Raw genomic sequence first — 14,479 nt, 5'->3', positions numbered from 1 at the left:
GAGTTGACTCTTGGCTCGGCATAAACCCCTCTGAAGAGTTTCACACGACGCCAGCCAGTCGTTGACCTCAAATAGTTTACTCCTTTGGGCCTCTCAATTCTTCAGCTCCTCTAATTCTCATGCAAACAGACCCTCAAATTTGGAACCTAAACCTTTCTCAACCAAAGCCTGAGTTACTGAGAGGTGAAGTGTCTACATGGGTGCTAATCCTCCATCCTGGCGGTCCGGCGTAAACTGAGATGTGACTTTCTTGTAGGAGGAGTCCTTGCTTTAAACCACGAGGCTTATTAACCTACCTTAGGTAGCCTGATGCTGTGAAGTCAAAAGTCAAAGCTAAATTGGAGTCGGGTGGAAGCTAAGGAACAGGGAGGGGCAGAGAGTGCTGAGCCTAAAGGATGAGATGGGCCCCAAATGGAAGGAGGAGCCACAGAGGGATTGGCCATAGGAGGAGTGAGGAGAGGGAGAGCAGGAGGGAATATGGCTCAGGGTTCAGACCAGGGTCCGCGAGAGAACCTGCGCTGGGGCAGCAGTGAGGAGGGCAACTTACGGAACCATGCCGAAGAGGCCTGGTCTCGGGAAGCAAAGAGAACGCTGGGCAAGACCGTGGATTTGGAATCTAACACCCCTAGTTTCAGATCCCAGCTCCATCACGGCTTGAGCTTGGATGAGTCATTCAACACTCAGGTCCTCATCAGTAAATTGGAGATTCTTGTATCTATTCAATGGATTGTGTAGGATTAAAAGAAGGACTATATGTAATACACTCAGCTTAACGTCTGACACACAGCGAACATTCAATCAATACAAGTTCTCTTTCTTCTTTTGCTCCCTAATCCTCTCCCATCCCCCACCCCTCTCCAATTTTGATTCATCTTTATAAGCAGGGTTTTTGTTCCTGTCTCAAACAGATGTAATTTCAGGAAGTTCCAGTAATCATTTAAAATTCTTTCTAATTAGCTTAAAACTGTGGAATGTCACCTTTGTCCTTAATATTGCATATCTGTCTGGGAACAATTTGTTCTCATTCCTGACAAACTGATAAAGTCTAAAAAAATACTCTAATTTTCCCTTGACTGAAATGAAATGTTCTTTATCTGAAAAAGCATGAAGAATAAGTCAATAAATAAACTATCTTGACCTTTAAAGAAGAAGATGTATTCACTTATCAGAAACAAAAACAGTGGCCACTCAAAACTCAGCACTGGGGGCTGGCCCCATGGCCGAGTGGCTGGCCCTGCTCCGATGCAGGTGGCCCAGTGTTGAGTTGGTTCGAATCCTGGGCGCGGACATGGCACTGCTCATCAGACCACGCTGGGGTGGCGTCCCACATGCCACAACTAGAAGGACCCACAACTAAGAATATACAACTATGTACCGGGGTGCTTTGGGGAGAAAAAGGAAAAAAAAAAGAAAAACAAACTCAGCACTGAATTCTGAGCAAGGGGGCTAAAGTCCATGGAAATCATCTAAACAACTTAACACAAGCCCATAACAGAACTCCCAAAATTCTGATGCCAGATTTAAAAGATGTAAGGAAAACTGTTATGAAAAAATCCTAAGACCCAGACAAATACTTTAGTTTTACTGTAACTTTGTGCCTATAGCATTACTTGAAATAAACAAAACATCATACAAGAAATCTTTTATTTTCTGTAGTGATTTCAGAAGCAGTGGTTTTTGTCATAACAGGATTTGACCCATAAGGTAAGGAAATTACAATATACAGAGGTTAATTGTCAATTTTTTAAACCAATGATACATTCCTTTTTTTTTTTTTGGTGAGGAAGACTGGCACTGAGCTAACATCTGTGCCAGTCTTCCTCTATTTTGTGTGTGAGTTACTGCCACAGCATGGCTTGATGAGTGGTGGAGGTCTGTGCCATCATCTGAACCCACGAACCCAGGCTGCCAAAGCAGAGCATACCAAACTTAACCACTACACCTCTGGGCCAGCCCATAATGATATGCTCTTTAAATGAAATTTTATGTGGAAGACCTGGATACACAACAAAAAATAACAAAGTGAGAGTGACAACCTGGAATCCATCCACTCCAGGAACACACATTCTTGCTCCCATCTCTGACCACTACAGACTCTGAGCGCCCCACCTCCTCACATAGCTCCAGGGCTCCAGGATCCATAGGAAAACCACGACTCTAACGCATCATTGATACACTTGTTTGTTTTTTCCCTAAATTGCATGTTGTAACCAATTAGTGTGTCATTAAATAAATTTTAATGAATCTCAGCCATTATTTTATCTTTTGTATGAAATAAAATAGAAGAGATCACAGTACATTTCAACAAGATAAAGTATTGCTTTTAAAGCACTTATTTAGATATATATGAGTATATATTCTTAAGTATGCTGCATCTTAATGTAAAATGACTTTAGGTCTCAGTCAAGAAAAGTCTGGAAGACCCCACGCTACTTCATGAGGTTGAGAAAAATCTCATGAAAATTATAACATTTTGGTAAAATAATTTTGAAACGACAAACTTTCATAAACTCTAATAAAATATAATGGAATTCCATTCAGAAGAAAAGTTATGATTGAACATATGTATAGGCCAATCCAATGAAGAAGGTGGAAGCAAGAATTTTTTTAGCAATAGAAAGAAGTAGCTGGGTCTTCTTAGCAGTTTATTTGTATTTCTTTATTTATAATTTCTTAACTACGTGTCATGCTATTTTTTCCCTATCAAAAAAGTGTTTTAGTTTCAAACCTAAGATTTTTAAATAACTTGGGCTGTCTTATGCTATCATTGTTGCTAAATCTGTCATAAATTAGGGATGCATAGGTAAGAAGTATTCAAATGCTTCATAATAATTACTACATGGAATTGAGTGACGCCGCTTCTCTCAATAACGTTGCTGATGTATTTATCTTTCAGGTCTTAGTATCACTCCTGTGTTAATTTTCATAGTGATGGTCATCCAAATGTGACCAGCTCTTTTTCACATGGAGCACAAGGGTCTGGGGTTGGTTGGGCTCCTAATCACTGGGTTGCCAATAGAAGGAGTCCCTTGGTTCCTTAAGTTGCAGAGTGTTTTCTTAAAATGATTCATCTCATCTCTGACCGGTTCTCAGCATGATTCAAGATCTCATAAAGTCTTCAACAAACATCATAATCTGAAGATTGCTTAAAATAATTTCTTCTGCTCAACAGGCTTTTGGTTGCCCATACCAAACCCATCATACGACATCGTGACTTGTCAGTGGTACTGATCAATTCAGAGAAGTATTGTTAAGTGTCCTGCTTAATGGGCAAGTCTTCCTTACCATTGGCCCTAAATTTGATTTGTAGGTGTCTAGCAAAACTGGTCCAGGAGCTAGTTGCAATAATATGCACATCATTAATGTAAAAGGAATTACAGTTGCAATTATTAGCATTGTAACAGCTGATCAATACCAGATATAGGACAACTGAGTCCCGGTGTAATTTTCTTCTCTTCCTATAATTTATAATATGGAATTCAGCTTTGGTAATGAACAAATTCATTCAACAACTATGTATTTACTGCCTACTATATGCAAGACTAAACTAGAGACAGCAGGGTATCTAAACACAATTAAGGCATCACTTTGGCTTCAAGAATATTAGAATCTGGTATTGAGAATACAACTTTTAAATCACCACTAACAATAACAATAGTCAATATTTATGGACTAACATTATGTGCCAGGCAATGTTCCAAAATGTTTAACTTCATATTGCAGAACATTGCCTGTCACATAAGTTACTCAATAAGCATAGTCGTTGATCCCTTCCTCCTAGAGCTTATCTTTCAGTGAGAGAAGCAAAGAAGCAAACGGATGAAGAACTGATAAGTTTTATGATAGAGAAAGTTCAGGATATAAAGCAAGGACATCATTCAGAGTGCCTAACGTGGTCTGGAAGGTCAGGGAAGGCTTCCAGAGGAAGTGATATTAAAGTTAAGACTCATTTGAGTGTTGACCAGAGCAAAAAATAAGCAAAAGTGCCAATTCATTGGAACTGGAGTGTCGTAAAAGTATTTTGAAATCAAAAGTCACAAAAGTATAAATGTCATACGGCGTCAACCTTTCCACCCCCAAATTTACCCTCTAACATCAAAGCCATCCCTATCCTACTGTTTCATATTGACCATGCTTTAGTGTTCCCTTTTGAATATCTTCTGTGGGCTTGTGATTTTGGAGAGTCAAAGATTTCTCAGGGACCTTGGTACAATCAATATCATAACAAAGAGCAGCAGTTTTCATCTTTGGGTACCATAATATCCACTATGAGATGGGTCGCACAGGGTAGCTGCAAAGAGAAGTGCAGTTTACAACCATTCCTTTTGGAACCCTACAGCTATATGGGCAATATGTCTTTCAAATCCAGTGACACACTCTATCATCTAGCTAGGATACAGAAAGTTTCTAGGGAATTTGCGTAAAGCTCAGGTTTTCTCTAGTGAGATTTTGGGTTTCATTTAACTTCATTTTTTATATACTCTTAGGCATGCAGTTGCACTAAAGTGGGAAGAATAGATCTGAAGGACTATTTCTTCTGGTACAATAAGTTCTATAGCACCATGTAAAGACTGAGGATGCAGACCCATGTCTGTTTCTCTCGAGTCAGCTATCTGCACTCACCAGAGATACAATAGATACTATATGCATATATTTATATATACATATAGTTTCTGTTGTATATATATCTCCCCCTCCCCTGCCACATACATATACATATATACCATATATACATCTATGTATAAACATATAGTTTCTATTGTATATATCTCCCCACCACACACACAAATAGTGAAATAGGGATCGATGGGAAAGGAATAAGAGAAGAGGCTAAATACATTTAAATAAGGAGTGAGTGATATAGCAAGTCTAAAATCTCAGCATCTCAGAAAATCTCTTTTTCCCTAATCCCTCTATCATAATGTATAAGGATACCTTCTTAGAGCTATGTCGTATTGAAGGAAATTATTTTGATGTTTCCCTCCAAATTAAACAAGAAAAAAGTACGAAATGCATCTTATAGTAAAACCTACAATCAGCAACTTCTCTGTCTCATTCACTCGCGTCCAGTAAGGGTTAAACAAAGGCCCTCAAGGAAGAATGACTCATCTCTCTTACGTGAGCTTTACACTCAGTTATGACAACTTCAGAGAGGCCTGTGCTGAGGCTCACAGATGACTCATTTTTTCTGATGGCAATATTGGAATTAGAAGAAATAAAGGATATCATATGTCTACTACTTGACTTCCGTCCTCTCCTTTCTGCTGAACTTTCTCCTGAAAGGTTACCAGTGACCTTATCATTGCCAAACCTCTTCCTCCATTCCATCGTCTTGACTTCTGTCCCACCTGCTATTGGCACCTGGGCCTCCTCTTTGGACTGTCCACTGCCTTCTGCTTTGGGAATCCAGGCTCTCATGGTACCCTTTTAACTTTTTTGACTCTTTTATATATCCTGCCACTAAGTGAATGTCTGATGTTTATTAATGCCAACAATGATATCTTACAGCTCTGTCTCACAATTTTATTAAACATTCCCTCACTTGAGGCCCATGAAAACACTGCGATGAATGAAAGACAAACATTTCTCTCCAAATTTCATAGATGAAGCTAGTGCCGCGTAAATAAGGTCATAAAAGCAAAAGACTCACAAATCATGGGCGCCAGGATTGAAAGCTAGAGCTTCTAACTACTGATTGAATGTCAGTTTTTGCTTAATTGATTGCTTTCTTTTCCGCTTTTTAGTGATTTTATATATATACTTTTTTTTTCCACCAGAAAGAGTGAAGCTTTAGAAACGTGGTTTGGGTCATACAACAAGACAGTCCTCTTTATCAGCAGCAAGATCTAGATTTTCTAGTTTCTAAATCCCCACAATTTTTGTGTGCGTGTCTGGAGCTTGTGATTCATAAGTTGTAAGCAAATGGAAGAAAAGAAAAACAAAAGGAAAAAAGAAGCCTAAGCAAAGATCCTAAAGGAGATAGAGGCAAGATTTTAGAAGACTGGAGAAGCCTGTTTATAAGATGAACTACTATTTCATATCCTGGGGACATTATCTGTGCTATCACTCTAGGATATTTTAGCCAATGCCTTTGCACATTGGCCTAAAATTGCTCAATGCTAAAAGGCACCTACCGTCAAGAGACAATAGAGCTGTCGTTTCATCTTCCCGGTGCTATATTTCAGAGGTCATAGGAAGCTATTCCATTGGAGATCATGTGGTTCAAACCTGCAGGTTAAGAGGGAGAAAAGTCTGGCCCAGAGCAGTTAAAATGACCTATACAAGATCACACAACAGTTTCTTTTCAGTTAGGACTAGAACCTGAAGCTAAATGTTTGGTTTAGTATTCTTCCTCTCTTTCCACGTTTTAGTTAAAATATCAAGCTGTCTGTTTGTAAAAATACACTCGTTCGAGGCCTTTCCCAAACCAACTGAACTGGAATCTCTGGGAAGGTAAGGCCCAGACATTAGCAATTTTTCTGAAGCTGACCAAGTGATTTCAAAGGGCGGCCGCGGGGGAGAACCAGTGTCTAGCAAGCCAAACAACAAATGTTAACAACTTACACAAACAATTCCTTATAGATTAAGATGCATTGCAAGACGGAGTATGATCTTCTTTACATGTAAGTTTATTGGGGCATATTTTCTAAGTCAAAGAGATGTTATTAGTAATATCCAATACAATCAAAATAAAGACTTTAATAGCTCTTGTTTTTATGCCTTCACTAGAAAGTTTTTACCTGTCTGTTAGTGGTAGTGCTAACCAGAGAAAAAAATATCAAACAGAAAAATCCTAGGATTTTTGTGGCATTCCACTCAGTCTTCTGGATATTTTTACCCCCAGGGTCTGCATAAATTAGGCAATCCTCGGTAATGTTTATTGAGACTTAGATATAGAAAGTAATTCAAGTATCTTTGAGGAGATTGAAAGACAAGAAAGTTTCAAGCTTAAATATTTACTATGTATGTTCTGTTCTTTTTCCACACCTGAAAAGAACATTAACATTAAATATTTGTAAAACTATACCAACCCATATGTAATTGCGCAATAATCAAGAAAATGATTTAGCAGGAAAATGCAAAGTTCCTCAAAGGCTGATTTGTGGTTGACTGAGACAGAAAACGTCTGGTGAATGACCAAACATAAAATGATTGCTAAATCAATGACTTTATGAAAGTTAATATTTTAACTGTAAAATGTTGCTCAGGGAGTAGCAGCATCAAGGTAGGCAATGACAATGACATGCAACTAGGCGTTAGCTAGACACGAAATGGCTGTGCTTTAAGTAGGGGTAGCCACATTCCTAATGCATCATCACTGCGTGTGTAATTAATGCCCTTGGGTATGCATAAGTGACAAAGGGGAGGCTCACCTATTATCAGGGCATAATTCACAGCAAGTTCAAGAAGCAGGAGCTTCAGAATCTGTCAGCTTCCTAAAATCAACTAGGATCTGGCTCTTTTTGTATTTTGTGATTACTGAATGATTTTTCAGAAGATTCTGTCCATGAAACTCATGGATGGCATTTTTTTGATGTGACATTTTTAGAATAAGATGTTTTTCATAAGCAATATATGAACAATAAAAAAGTAAGATTGACAAATGCTTTGGAGATGGAAGCTGGAAGACTGGCAGACCTGATTTTCTCCTTAACAGCAAAACAACATAGAACATTTTTCTTAAGGAAAGAGTGTAAAAACTATCTGCAAAGGGATGTGACTGCTCTTTGCAAATAACCTGACTAGAAAACTCCAGAAACATGGACTTTAATGGATATCAGAGCGCATTGCACATGTAACAAACCCTGTGCTTTTGCTGCAGTAAATGTTACTACAGGTGAAAGCCACAGAGTGTGGTGGTGAGGAGTGGAGCGCTGGAGCCAGGCTGCCTGGTTTGAACCCCCTCTCTGTCATTTATGAGCCGAAGGGCCTTGGACAAATTCCTTAACCTTTTTTGCCTTAGTCTCATTTGTAAAATGGAAATAAAAAGTACTCACCTTATGGGCTATTTTGAGGAATATGTAAGGAACTATATTTCAAACTTCATAGTGAGTTAAAAATGCTAGGGATGGCTATTAGTTACCATATGATTATTATTATTTGGCACATCTCATTTAGATTTAAGAATAACTACTTTCACGTTCCTTTTCATCTATAGTTCTCAATCTGAATAAAGCCACAAATAGAACAAATTTTTTAGTGACTACACTCATCCAATCATTAATTAGCCATCCACACCAATCACTCAATGTTCCAACAGGGTGTGAAGTTTTGACGTGTTGGAATCATTTTTAATTTAAGTAAAACCCTCAAATATCAGGTAAATCAATGAGAAAATATAATTTACTATTAAGTAGACTTTAAAGCTTTCTCGGTTTTTATTTTTTTTCTACCTCTTTAATGATATACTGAAGGAAAAACAAGAGAACTTTCCACTTTGAATCCTTTTGTTATTATCATTGAGGTGTAATTGACGTATAGCATTATATTAGTTTCATGATATAACATAATGATTCGATATTTGTATACACTGCGGAATGATTACTACAGCAAGTTGTTACCATCTGTTACCATACGTAGTTACAAAAATTTCTTTTCTTATGATGAGCGCTTTTAAGATATACTCTCTTGGCAACTTTCAAATATACAATACAGTGTTATTAACTATAGTCACCATGCTATACATTACATCCTCATGATTTATTTTATAAATGGAAGTGTGTGCCTTTTTTTATAATTTTTTTTTTTTGAAGATTGGCACCTGAGCTAACAACTGTTGCCAATCTTCCTTTTTTTTTTTTTTCTTCCTGCTTTATCTTCCCAAACCCCCATACATAGTTGTACATTTTAGTTGCAGGTACTTCTAGTTGTGGGATGTGGCCTGATGAGCGGTGCCATGTCGTCTGCACCCAGGATCCGAACCCTGGGCCGCCACAGTGGAGTGCGCAAACTTCACCACTCGGCCACGGAGCCAGCCCTGGAAGTATGTACCTTTTGACCCCCTTCACCCATTTCACTCCCCCCGCCCAACCCCCTCTGTTCTGGCAACCACCAATCTGTTTTCTGTGTCTATGAGCTTGGTTTTTTAATTTGTTTTGTTTGTTTTGTTTTTTAGATTCCCCACACATAAATGAGATCATAAGGTCTATCTCTGTCTGACTTATTCCACTTAGCATAACGTCCTAAAGGTTCATCCATGTTGTCACAAATGGCAAGATTCCATTCTTTTTTATGGCTGAATAGTAGTCCACTGTGTATATATACCACATCTTTATCCATTCGTCCATTGATAAACAGGTTGTTTCCATATCTTGGCTATTGTAAATAACGCTGCAAGGAACAGGGGGTGCAGATATCTTTTTGACATACTGTTTTCTTTTTCTTCAGATAAATACCCAGAAGTGGAATTGCTAGATCATATGGTAGCTCTATTTTTAATTTATTGAGGAACCTCCACATTTATTGAGGAAAGCCACACTGTTTTTCACAGTGGCTGCACCAATTTACATTCTCATCAAAAGTGCACAAGGGTTCCGTTTTCTCCACATCCTTGCCAACAATAGTTATTTCTTATCTTTTTTTATAATAATCATTCTAACAGATGTGATGTGATATCTCACTGTGGTTTTGATTTGCACTTTCCTGATGTTTAGTGATATTGAGCATCTTTTTATGTGCCTTTTGGCCACCTGTGTCTTCTTTGGGAAAATGTCTATTCAGATTCTCTGCCCATTTAAAAAAAATTTTTTTAAATTTTTTATTATTCATCTATTTTGAGGAAGATTAGCCCTGAGCTAACATCTGCCACCAATCCTCCTCTTTTTGCTGAGGAAGACTGGCCCTGAGCTAACATCCATGCCCATCTTCCTGTACGTTATATATGGGATGCCTGGCACAGCATGGCTTGACAAGTGGTGCATAGGTCCGCACCCGGGATGCAAACCAGTGAACCCCGGGCCACTGAAGTGGAATATGCGAACTTAACTGCCGCACCACTGGGCCAGCCCTCTCTGTCCATTTTCGAATTGGATTGTTGTTTTACTATTGAGTTACACGAATTCTTTATATATTTTGGATATTAACCCTTTACTGGATATGTGATTTGCAAATATTTTCTGCCACCCAGTAGGTTGCCTTTACATTTTGTTGATATTTTCTTTTGCTGTGCAATCTTTTTGAATTCTTAAACCAATTCTCAACTAAGAACGGATTAGTCTAGGGGCCAGACTGGTGACGCAGCAGTTAAGTGCACACATTCCACTTCAGCAGCCTGGGGATCACTGGTTCAGATCCCAGGTGCGGACATGGCACTGCTTGGCAAGCCATGCTGTGGTAGGCGTCCCACATATAAAGTAGAGGAAGATGGGCACAGATGTTAGCTCAGGGCCAGTCTTCCTCAAAACAAAACAAAACAAAACAAAACAAAAGAATGGATTAGTCTAGAGGCTGGCTCATGGCCGGGTGGTTGAGTTCACATGCTCTGCTTCGGTGGCCAGGGGTTCGCTGGTTCGGATCCTGGGCGCAGATCTACACACCACTCATCAAGCTATGCTGTGGTGGCACCCCACATAGAAGAACCAGAATGACCTACAACTAGGATACACAACTATGTACTGGAGCTTTGGGGAGAAAAAAAAAGAGGAAGTTTGGCAACAGATGTTAGCTCTGGGCCAATCTTCTTCATCAAAAAAAAGTATACTTAAAAAAAAAGAATGAATTAGTACAGAGGAAAAAGACTTTCAAAAAAAACCTATGATAGAAGTTATTCAAATAAAGAAGTGTGTCATGACACTCAATTTATGTTCCTTCCTTTTCTCTGTTTTGTTTCTAACTGAATCAAAAGTTCTTTGGGTTCAGGGATGTACCTGTATATTTATATTTACCTTTATCTAGATAACAACGCCATTACAGAGACATTCAGTAAATACTTGCTGAACAAATAAATAAATGAAAGATGCCCCTAAATAGTGTTGTAGTCTGTTGATTCTTGGACAAGGACAAAAGCAAAACTGTCACTTCTCATAAAAGTTGTGGGGAAATATGGAACCCAGAATTTTGCTTGGAAATTTGTGCTTTATTTTTCTTTTATAAGACATTTAATTAACATGTATTAAAAAATTATCATGAAAGACATAAATTCTTCATTCAGACGTAACTTGCTAAGAAGATCCCATATGATTAACATCTAGCTAAATTTTGAATAAAAACCATTTTTTCAAAAGTTAGCACCTGATAGAACAGAATTCACGTTCAAGTTCTCATATTTGAGCATTAAATTTAATAATCTGATCTTCGATATTTTCCTATATTTTTCAATACCTTCATTGCAAAAAAGCAATCCAATACCATTCCATCTCAGCAGTTTTTGCTAAGGACTAGCTAATAAAGAAAGACTTTAAATATTTTGTTATATAAAAGCTAATTTACCAAAGTAGTTATTCTCAGTTGTCAGTTTGAAAAGCAGTAATTTCATAATAAATGCGTGCCAGTTGTAGTCCCAAAGAGCACTAAGTTGAAGGAAAAAGCAAGAGATGGAAGAAGAATTGTGAGGTTTTCCAGGTTCTTGCCTGAGGCTAGACGCTGGCTGAGGTCAGGCTCCACCTGGCTTCCATCTGCAATAGGTTGAGGCCCGATTCAAGTGTAGGGCCTGGGTGCACGTTCTGCCAGGCCAGGATTTCCTCACTTCTCCCAAGGGGACCCCTTCTCATCTAAAAAGATGACTTTTACAGCAGCCATCCCCGCCACAGTGGCTACATGTTTGTTATGTATCAGTTAAAAAACATATGCCCCAAAGCCACCTTGAATTCAGTCTCAATTTAAAATGCATACATTTTAGTACTCACAATACAGACTCAATACATTTTTTTAAATAGTATTAGATAGATATACAGTCTATGGATATTATTTAAATTTACTAATGCCTTGAAAAGAAATCCAAATACCTGTCAGATTGGGAATTGCTGATCTGGCTGGTGGCTTTACGTCGCTTCCTAGTTGGAAAATTCTAGATGGCTTGATTATTTTCTTCTCAAGGTGTTTTATCTTCAAATACATTTTGTGCCTTTAAGAAGAATTATGATTGTACTTCATACTATGTATATATATTTAAATGAACGATTAATGAAAATTGTCCCCAATTATTTAAAAAAAAAGGAAGAAGGCTGTTTTGCGGAGGAGTAGCAAATCTTCCCCGATGTGTCATGACGGAGTCATTCTCAAAAACTAATGGCTAGAAAGTTGAGTAAACATAGAACCAGTAAAGATTTCTTCACGCCATGTGAAATCAGCCCACAGGCGAGCACAGCGCTGTGGAAAATTTTGGGATAAGCATAAGGCTTTTTTTATGATGATGATATCTCATGCTTGCAGGCATGAGCTACAAAGTGAAAAAATTCCTCCCCACATATCAACACCACAGAGTTGACTGTTGCAGTGTGACCCCATTCTCCCCAGTGTGTTCCCACCCCATCCTTCAAAGCACAAAGCACAAAACTATACTTGATGAAACAAGTCATTAAGCAGGACTAATAAATCCTTCCTGTCGCTCCTTGCAAGTATCTGACAGTGTTACGTGCAGAATCTGGAAACGGAATGCTCTCAGTTGACATCCCATTCTTTCAAATTCTGCCTTAATTTTTCAAACACTTGAGCTATTTCTTTTCCAGATCCAATCTGTAAAACAAAAGCCATTATGTAGCCAGCAGTCCCTTTCCCTAATTCTAATTTACCAAACTTGTGATCCCTGTCAATGCTCCAGAAAACTGTAACTCTTTGCCAGGATCATCTTTCTTGGTTCCATTTGTTCTTTCACAAAAGAGCAGTTGGGTCAGGACTCACTTATTGCCTGCTTTCTTGATAGTTTTAGAAGCTAGATTCAGGAGCCCATAAGCCTACCTCTATCCTACTGTGCATCGGTTCATTTAACTCATGAATATTGACCACCTACCAAGTACCACAACCCTGAGCATCCGTGTTTACATATAATAATAGGTATTTTTAATGAACGCTAACTCTGCACTAGGCATTGTGATAAGCACTTTCACTATGCTCCTATGAGTTAGACAGTATTATTATCCCTCTTTTACGTAAAGGAAACTGAGAGATTAAATAAGTTGTTCAAGGATTCACACACAGACAGTCTAAATCCAGAACCCACGATCTTAACCACTGAAGGAAGGATGAAGTATCTGTTTCCAACATGAGAATTCTGGACATTAAAACACACGACTTGGGGTGAGGGAGAAAGATGCCAAAAAACCAAAAAGAAAAGAAAAGGAATATAAGAAGAAAATAATTAAAAGTAGAAAGGTAAGGAGTTATCAACATCCAGCAGATTCCACTTTCTATATATGTTTTCATTACTGCTAGATTGACTCACTGTTCTTAGGACCTACAGGGAAAGACAATAAAAAGTAAGAGAGAGGGCAGCCTGGTTAAGGTCGCGTGTTCCGCTTCGGCGGCCCGGGATTCGCTGGTTCGGATCCTGGGTGACATGGAACCGCTTGTCAAGCCACGCTGTGGCAGGCGTCCCACATATAAAGTAGAGGAAGATGGGCACGGATGTTAGCTCAGGGCCAGTTTTCCTCAGCAAAAAGAGGAGGATTGGCAGCAGATGTTAGCTGAAGGCTAATCTTCCTCAAAAAAAAAAAAAGGTAAGAGAATGTATGTATTCGTACAGATCTGAACATATGACTTACAAATAAGAAAAGTTAAACAATAACAATACAAAGTAGTTTCACCAGGTGTGAAGGGCCAGATCTAGCATTCTATGAGTCTAGGGAGAAGATAAACGATACAAGCTGTAAGAGATCAGAATGAAAAGAGATGCCTGTAGGATCAAGAAATGCAGGCCCTTGGGGGAGAAACATGCAAATGAGTAGGATTTGACTAGCTCCAGTAAAAGACAGCCATTCCCCTGAACTGGGACTCCATCAGCACAGCAAAGGCGGGAATGTGGGAAGAAGCAAAGAGGGTGGGGTGGGGTGGGGTGGGGGGCGACCACAAGTTGGTGACCTCGTGGCAGCTGAGGTTGAAAAGATTGATTTGGTTCACAATGTGGTAGGCCTTGTTCAAAAGGCAACGGGAAGTCACTGAAAGATTTTGTCCCAGGAGTGACAGAATTAAAGCAAATTTTGGGGAAGTTAAAAGCAGCAGGCTGCCAGATGGTAAATAGGACAGAGAAAAGATAACTTAGGGCTTTTCTTCATAATTACTAGATCTTTTTTTTCATTGAAGTATAATTGACACACAGTATCAGTTTCACGTGTACATATCATAGCGATTGGATTTTTATATACATTACGAAATGATCATCACGATAAGTACTAGACTTTGAAGCCATAAATGCCTACTATACCACACTGGAAGCAGAGGGGCTGCGAAGGAAGGTGTGGATACCAAAGGCACCTCTGGGTGGTGTCTGGTATGAATACGAGGAGAGCGCTTGAGCCACGGACAAACTTCAAGAATGTCCACAAGT

This window comes from Equus przewalskii, chromosome 3 (assembly GCF_037783145.1).
Source record: "Equus przewalskii isolate Varuska chromosome 3, EquPr2, whole genome shotgun sequence".
Taxonomy (NCBI): domain Eukaryota; kingdom Metazoa; phylum Chordata; class Mammalia; order Perissodactyla; family Equidae; genus Equus; species Equus przewalskii.
The sequence above is the reverse complement of the archived record's forward strand: the minus strand, read 5'-3'. Positions refer to the sequence as shown.